General features: G+C 51.3%; 1 long non-coding RNA gene across 1 annotated transcript; it reads right to left on the bottom strand.

Annotated features, from left to right (window-relative positions):
- Window positions 1-1,063: 1,063 nt before the first annotated feature.
- Window positions 1,064-3,280, bottom strand: LOC141731681 (uncharacterized). The gene is made up of 2 exons (XR_012583654.1): window positions 2,627-3,280; window positions 1,064-2,234 (listed from the first exon to the last, which is right to left on the bottom strand). It is a non-coding gene; the product is annotated as an uncharacterized LOC141731681 (long non-coding RNA).
- Between the last annotated feature and the right edge of the window lie 5,496 nt (window positions 3,281-8,776).

Here is an 8,776-nt window from a genome sequence, read left to right as displayed (position 1 = left end):
TGGCCTTTAATGGTACACAAGGAAGATGAGCCAATCACAGGGACACCTGCTACATTTCACAACAGCTGATAACAATTGTTTACATTCTTCTTCTGGGGCCCTTTGCTTCCCAGAAGAAGGAGAAATCCCAAAGAAAGGATTTCTATGAAGAAATGTCTGCGACATCTCACCCTTCTAAATTGTATAAATTAAAAGAAAAATGCTGATGTGAAATGAACAGGAGATTTCTTCAACTGTAAAATATACAATACTAATAAATCACTAAAACAATCCTACAATCTAAAAAAATGCAAAAAACAATGCAAAGAGAATTCAAGTCCAAGCAGCTGGGTTTCAGGAACAGTCCAAGAGCTGAAGTTGTTTCTCTTGGATATCTGAGAGTCCTTTTCGGTCCTGAAAACAGACTTGCTGCAAAAGTCCCATCAACAGTTATCAAAAACATATTGACAATCTTACAACTATTTCAAACAATTTCAAACAATTTGAACAACTTTAGAATGTCCTTTTCTGGCCCTTCAATGCTTCAGTGCTTCAGAGCTGCTGCCCACTGTTTTCAGTCTTTTTTATTTAATTTTTTTTTTTTTTTTTTTTTTTTTTTTTTTTTTTTTGTGATCGAAAAAGAAAAGAGCAGCAGCAAAACAGAGCAGTGCCAGAGAAGGAAAGGCCTTGGGGGCCCTGGCCCATGATGGACCAGGAACCCCAAAACTGGCCCACAAAGGGGGACCAGGACCGGTAGGAGAAACCTCAACCCCCAGTAACACCAAGAGGCCAAATGCTGGCCCTGGCCCAAAAACTTCCTGAGCCCAACGGCCCAGGCCAAACCCATGAGGCAGGCCCTGCATTCCCACAGGCCTGCACCCTGCTGCCAGTACAATGGCAGCACGAGTGGGGACACGCTTCCTTTCCCCAAAACCACTGAGGCATGCCAGCAGCAGGGAAATAGAAGCCTTCCCCAGAAATCTCACCTGGGGTCTGGACATGTTTGTTCCCCACAGCAAACCAGCTATGGTCTCCTCCATCTGTGCCCTCTCCCTCTGCACTGCAAACGCAGCAGGTTTGTCTCTCATCTGCCCCATGGTTTCATCCCCACCCCCTCCGGGCTGGAGATCAGAGGCAGAGCTCTCGGGATGCACCTGCCCCCCGCCACTAGGGCGCAAGAGAGGCGGCAGAGATGGCAGCCTCCATGGGACAATCCCCGAAAAACCACCCCCGAACCCGCCGAGAATGCTGATCTTAAAAGCAGGGAGACGGGCTGTCCCCCCAGTCAGCTGGCGGGCAGCCCCCGCTCCACGGAAGGGGAGGCCAGCCGCCGGGGCCGCTGCTACAGCAACCGGTCCGGGATGGTCCGAGCTCGAACAAGCCGCCGGTGCCAGGGCAGTCTCTGACGCCGACACGGAGGACACAGCCTCTGACAACGGCAGGACTGCTGGGGCAGCCTGTGCAGGCAGCGGGGGGGGAGCCGGAGCCGGGGAGGGAATCCCGCTGGATGTAGGAGCGGCCGCGGGTTGTTCCGAGGGTCCCGCAGGTTCGGCGCCGTCTCCAGCACCATCCTGAACAGGGACCGTCTCGGCTTGAGGTGGCGAGGAAGCCGATGGAAGCGGCAGAGGGGCCGGAGGGGCCGGAGAGAACAACTCCTCCGCTGAGCCGGAAGCTGGAGACGCGTCGTCGTCGCTTAGCAACTCAGCAGCCACAGGAAGTGCCTCTTCTGCATTCTCAGACGCAGGCGCTGGCAGGGGCAGGGAGGCCTGTGAAGCCGTGGGCGGGACTGCCTGGAGAGGCGGAGACGGGATCGCCTGGAGTGGCGGCCGCGCCGGTGAGGCGGGTCTTGAAGGCGGACGCAGCGCTGGCAGGGGCGGCACCAACGGCACTGGTTCGAGCGGGACCGCCCATTCCCATCCCCCCGGAGAGAGAGAAGGGGGGGGGGAAGAAAGTTCCGTCTGCGCAGGCTCCGGAGAAAGAGTAAAAAAAACTTCTTCGCTCGGCGCAGTTTCCCATCCCCCCGGAGGGAGAGAAGGAGGGGGGGGAGAAGGTTCTGTCTGCGCAGGCTCCGGGGAAAGAGTAAAAAAAACTTCTTCGCTCGGCGCAGTTTCGCCCCCCCCCGCCGCGAAGCAGGGGGGGCCGGGCAGCCCCCACTCATCCCCCGCCGGGTCTTCTCCCGCTGAGGACAGGGGGCTGGGAAGCCCCCACTCATCCCCCGTCGGGTCTTCTCCCACCGGGGACGGTGGAAACGGAGCCTGTCCATAACAGTTAGAAATCCATTGAAAAATAGCTGCTCTCCGTTTCAAAACTGGGAAGAGCTTTAGAAATGCTGGGTAGACAAAAGGCAAAACACGTTCCCGGCCCCAGACGGACTGGAAAATGGAATTCATGCACTCCCAGACAAAAACATCCAAGGCGTACAGGACATCAGCAAAGAATCCAAAAAGCTTTGCCCATCGAAAGAACTCATAGAGATCTGTTGCTGACAGAAAAATCCCATCTTCTCTACACCATTTTTGCCAGAGGGCAATAAGTTTCTCCTCTGAAGGGGAGAACTGAACCTCTTCTTCCAAGGCATGTGTTCGCCATACCAACCGCCAACAACTACGAAGGGCTGGGTCATCAGGAAGGGAAAAGACAAAATTACCTTGTGAAAATGTCCAGCTTGCTCTGGCCAGCTCTGCGAACATCTTCCTGAAGGTGTTCCAGAAGAAGGTTCTCTTTGTGGTCAGCCTTGGCTGTGAACTCTGTCCAAATCAGGATCTTCAGTTCTTCAGCTCCTGGCTTGAATCCACTTCTGTGGTCACTTGAAAGCAACCATCACATGCTACACATACAGGATTTTACCCAGTGCAGCAATTTTTGCTCCTCTGGTCTTTATCAAATTAATTTTTGCCCTGACACGAGGGGTCACCAGATATTACAGCGACCTTAGACGGTCACTGTGGTGAGAGAAGGACGAGAATCTTGTTTCTTGATCAGAAGGCTGATTTATTGATATAAGATATATAATACATTATAACTATACTAAAAAGAATAAGACGAGAGGTTGCAGAGAGCAGCTATGCCAAGAATAGAATAGCAAGAATGAATAACAAAGTTCTTTGCCCAGGGAATCTGTCCCTGAGCTGCTCCTGTGATTGGCCTTTAATGGTACACAAGGAAGATGAGCCAATCACAGGGACACCTGCTACATTTCACAACAGCTGATAACAATTGTTTACATTCTTCTTCTGGGGCCCTTTGCTTCCCAGAAGAAGGAGAAATCCCAAAGAAAGGATTTCTATGAAGAAATGTCTGCGACAGCCTCACCAGTGCCGAGTGAAGGGGAACAATCCCTGCCCTGCTCCTGCTGGCCACACCATTCCTGATCCAGGCCAGGGACCATTGGCCTTCTTGCCCACCCGGGCACACTGCTGGCTCATGTCCAGCCTGATGTCCATCAATCAGTCCCTGCAGGTCCCTTTCTGCCTGGCTGCTGTCCAGCCACTCTGTCCCCAGCCTGCAGCACTGCAGGGGTTGTTGTGGCCAAAGTGCAGGACCCAGCACTTGGTGTTGTTAAACCTCACCTTGTTGGATTTGGGCCCTTGATCCAGCCTGTCCAGGGCCCTCTGCAGAGCCCTCCTACCCTGCAGCAGATCCATACTCACACCCAGCTTGGTGTCAACAGCAAATTTGCTGATGCTGGACTCAGTCCTCTCATGCAGATCATCAGTGCAGGTATTGAAATCCACGCTGGCTGGCTCTGATCCCTTGGCCATCCTGTGGGTGCCCTGGGATGGCACTCAAGGTGATCTGTTCCATAACCTTGCCGGGCACCCAGGTCAGGCTGACAGGCCTGGAGTTGCCCAGCTCCTCCTTCCAGCCCTGCTTGGGGATGGGCTCACACTGGCACCTCCAGTGCTCTGGGACCTCCCTGCTGAGCCAGCACTGATGGTAAATGATGGAGAGCAGCCTGGGGAGCTCATCCACAGCTCCCTCATCCCCCTGGGATGGATCCCATCTGCTCCCAGAGACACCTGTGAGCATCTGAGTGGCTCAGCAGGTCACCAACTGCTTCCTCCTGGATTCCAGGGGGCTGTTCGGCTCCCTGTGCCCAACCACCATCTCAGGAGAGCACTTGTCCTGAGGACAACCAGTCCTAATATTGAAAACTAAGATAAACAAGATGTTGAGCAGTTCAGCCTTTTCCTTATCTTTAGTTTTATTATTCTCCACTGCAATTCATAAAGTGTAGAGGTTCTCCTTCTCCCTCCTTTTGCAATAATTTTTATGAAAACTTTTTTTTTTTTTATGAAAGCCTGTCCTGGGGTGACGTTATGATGCTTGTATATCCCCATTCATCTGTTCTGTACCTTTAAGACTGGCTCTGAAGAGTGGAAGTTTTGTTTGGGTTTCTCTTATCAGAGACACAGAGACAAGCAGTACATAGGGCTGTTTTTTCACTTCCAGCTTCAGCTTGCTGCTTTGCTTGCTCTCTTTTTCTGCTCTTGCTTCTGCTCTGCTTTCACCTCTGCTTACTAGCTAGTTCTAGCTAAACAGTCCACATTGCTTCCTGGACTGTTTCTCCTCTCCTGTTTCTGTGACCATCTCGAACCTGCTCCGGACTGGGACCTGGGAACACCAAAGGTTCGGCTGCAGCAGCTGGCCCAGCGCCGGAGGGACTGAGAACAGAGCAACCACCCCCCGAAAGAGACTTTCTGATTTTGCCATCTTTCTCAAAGCGGTGTCATCGGGTATTGTTCCTTTTGTGTGCTGGGGGGTGCTGGGCCAGTCAAATAAACAGGTTCTTTCCACCTCTTGCCAAGGAATTTTTTCCCGAACTGGTTGGGGGGAGGGGCCATGTGGGTTTTGCTTTCTGGAGGGGCCCTCCTTTGCAGATTCTTTAACAAATTTGCCCTAAACCAGGACAAATCTTTGGCACCCAAATGTGAGGCGAGAGAGAGAGTGGAAAAACCCTGTTTCGACTGCATTTTGGCTGCTATTACTCTGTGTTCATTTAAATCAGCTAATAGCCATGCTTTTTGGATTCATAATGTCTACTGGGGTGGAGGTTTGCATGCATTTCTGGTCCCTAGGGTTTTTTGAGATTTTAATACCTCTCTGGTCCCTAGGTTTATTTTCTTATCCAGAAATAGCTTTAGTATTGCCCCTAATACGTAGTTTTTACATCAGAGGGGCTGTGACCAGAATAGCTATCCTGCTGGGCTTGGTGGCAATAATGGGCAACAAGTTTATAAACATGCTGGGGTCTGCTCCAGGTATGACTGGTTCATGGCTATGGTTATGCATCCAGTTTGTCACAGGAGGAGCAGGAGGGAATGAGGTTTTTCAGCCTCTGCTTTCCTCCTTCTCCTATGAATCAGTTGCATCACTAGTGAAGGATGTTCAGTTTCCCTTCAATGTTAAAGAAACCATCTTCCTTCTATTCAATCTGGTAACCTTCCTCTATACAGCCTGCTGCTTCTCTAGAATGAGGGCTGAGATTTCTAGACGGGCTGATGAGACCCCTGACTCAGGAGTAAACCCTGGTGTGGAAAATCCTAAGTGGTGTGGGAAATGGGAGGATATGGGCCAAATCCTGAAGGAATTCTCTGACCCTATAGTGTGGGATTTTCCCCATGAACAAATTCAGAACCCAGCTGAGGTGGGGAAATATCTGAAAGAGAAGTACCAGGATGAGCCTAAGGAGAGGAAGGTCATTGCAGTGAGCTGGGCCCTGGCATATGCTTATCGCACACTGCTAGATACTCTAGGGCAGCAGACAGAGGCAGGGGGGCAGGGAGATAAATCAGCAACTGTCCCGGTCACTCAGGCTGTAGCTAACACTCCAGGCTCGAAGCCAGCAGCTAAACCCATGGCTGTTGCTGCCAGCACTAGAAGTGGGAAATGCACAGCCAAGACCAATCGACCAGTGGATGATGATGATGATGATGATGATGAAGAAGAAGGAACCTCAGTGCCTCCTGACGTAAAATCAGGAGTTAAATCAGCAGGTGCAAGATCAGATGCCAATATTGAGTCCTTTTCCCTGAAGGACCTTCGTGGCCTACGGAAGGATTACACTCGAAGGTCTGATGAATCCATAATTAGTTGGCTGGTCCGTCTCTGGGATGCTGCAGGCGAGGCTACAATTCTGGATGGCACTGAAGCCAGGCATTTGGGATCCCTGTCACAGGATCCTGCCATAGACCAAGGAATGATGAGGGGGGCTAACTCTCACAGCCTCTGGGAACGGGTCCTAAGAAGTGTAGCAGAAAGATACCTGTGTGCAGACGATCTCTATATGCAGCAAACTCAGTGGAAGACAATAGAGCAAGGGATCCAACGCCTGAGAGAAATGGCTGTGGCAGAGATTATCTTCTCAGATGATGTGACAACTAGGAACCCAGACTTAGTACCATGCATGTCTGTGATGTGGCGAAAAGTCATACAACTCGGGCCACATGAATATGCTTCTGCCTTAGCCATCATGAAGAGGGATGAGAGGGGTGAGACTGTGCTTGACATGGCAAGGAAGCTCCGAGCATATGCAGATGCTGTACATGGCCCGACACATGCCAGAATCGCAGTGGTAGAAACACATCTGCAGAACTTAGAGGATAAGATAGAGGAGAACCATAAGAAACTTAGAGAGGAGATTAAAAAAGACCTTCTCCAAATTTCAGCAGTACAGATCCGAGGTTCCGGTATCCAAGGCAGACGTTTCCCAGATGGTGAGAGAAGGTACACCCCACGAGCTGAGCTGTGGTTTTACCTGCGTGATTGAGAAGGTGGGATAGGAAACCTACCGCTGTTCTGGCAAGACGGGTGTGTGAACTGAAGGAAGCCACCAGGAGGAAAGCAGCTCCAGTTGCCCGTAGCCGAACGGCCAGGTATGATGATGATGACATGTCTGATCCCCTCGAAGGAACATCCAAAACATACACCCAGGGAAATAATGATAACCAGGCTTAGAGGGGCCCTGCCTCTAGCCAGGTAGAGGCCAGGGAAAATCGTGTTTTCTGGTGTGTGTGGATTCGTTGGCCTGGCACATCGGAACCACAAGAGTACAAAGCTTTGGTCGATACTGGTGCGCAATGCACATTGATCCCATCAAGATATGTGGGGACAGAGTCTGTTTCTATTGCTGGTGTGACAGGGGGATCCCAGGATTTCACTTTGGTGGAAGCTGATGTGAACCTAATGGGAAATGAGTGGAAGAAGCATCCTATTGTGACTGGCCCAGAGGCCCCATGTATTTTGGGCATAGACTACCTTCGAAGTGGGTACTTCAAAGACCCAAAGGACTCAGATGGGCATTTGGAGTAGCTACTGTAGAGACAGAGGGCATCCAGCAATTGAACACCTTGCCTGGGTTGTCTGAGAATCCATCTGCAGTAGGATGCCTGATGGGAGAAGAGCAACAAGTGCCAATTGCCACTTCCATAGTGCATCGACGGCAGTATACGACCACTCGAGATGCTGTGATCCCCATCCTTAAGATGATCCGAGAGCTGGAGAGCCAAGGGGTGGTCAGCAAGACCCACTCACCCTTCAACAGCCCCATTTGGCCTGTGTGAAAATCTGAAGGAGAATGGAGATTGGCTGTGGACTATCGTGCATTGAATGAAGTGACTCCACCACTGAGTGCTGCCGTGCCAGACATATTAGAGCTCCAGTATGAGCTTGAGTCCAAGGCAGCAAGGTGGTACGTCACTATAGACATTGCCAATGCATTTTTCTCTATTCCTCTGGCAGCAGAATGCAGGCCTCAGTTTGCCTTCACATGGAGGGGAGTGCAGTACACCTGGAACCGATTGCCCCAGGGGTGGAAGCACAGCCCCACCGTCTGCCATGGACTGATCCAGGCTGCACTGGAAAAGGGTGAGGCTCCAGAACATCTGCAGTATATTGATGACATCATTGTGTGGGGGAACACAGCTGCGGAAGTGTTCGAGAAAGGGAAGGAAATCATCCAGGTCCTCCTGGGAGCTGGTTTCGCCATTAAAAAGAGCAAAGTAAAGGGACCAGCTCGTGAGATTCAATTTCTGGGAGTGAAGTGGCAAGATGGACGGCGTCAGATTCCTACAGATGTCATCAACAAGATCACAGCAATGTCTCCACCCACCAATAAGAAAGAGACACAAGCTTTCTTGGGTGCAATAGGTTTTTGGAGGATGCATATTCCTGAGTACAGTCAGATCGTGAGCCCTCTCTACCTGGTCACCCGCAAGAAGAACAATTTCCAGTGGGGCCCTGAGCAGCAACAGGCCTTTGTCCACATCAAGCAGGAGATTGCTCATGCAGTAGCCCTTGGCCCAGTCAGGACAGGATCAGAGGTGAAGAATGTGCTCTACTCTGCAGCCGGGAACCATGGCTTGTCCTGGAGCCTTTGGCAGAAGGTGCCTGAGGAGACTCGGGGTCGACCACTGGGATTTTGGAGTCGAAGCTACAGAGGGGCTGAAGCCAACTATACTCCAACAGAGAAAGAAATCCTGGCTGCCTATGAAGGAATCCAGGCTGCTTCAGAGGTAATAGGCACTGAAGCACAACTCCTCCTGGCACCCCGACTACCGGTGCTGGGGTGGATGTTCAAAGGCAAGGTTCCTTCCACTCACCATGCCACCAGTGCTACATGGAGCAAGTGGATTGCTCTCATCACTCAGTGCGCCCGTATAGGTAAACTGAATCGCCCTGGGATTTTGGAGGTCATTACAAATTGGCCCGAAGGTGAGAATTTTGGTGTCACAGATGAAGAGAAACAAGAACCAGTGACACGTGCTGAAGAGGCTCCTCCCTATAACCAACTGCCCCC

The sequence above is a fragment of the Zonotrichia albicollis genome, chromosome 24, assembly GCF_047830755.1.
Source record: "Zonotrichia albicollis isolate bZonAlb1 chromosome 24, bZonAlb1.hap1, whole genome shotgun sequence".
In the NCBI taxonomy this organism is placed as follows: domain Eukaryota; kingdom Metazoa; phylum Chordata; class Aves; order Passeriformes; family Passerellidae; genus Zonotrichia; species Zonotrichia albicollis.
The sequence above is the reverse complement of the archived record's forward strand: the minus strand, read 5'-3'. Positions and strand labels throughout refer to the sequence as shown.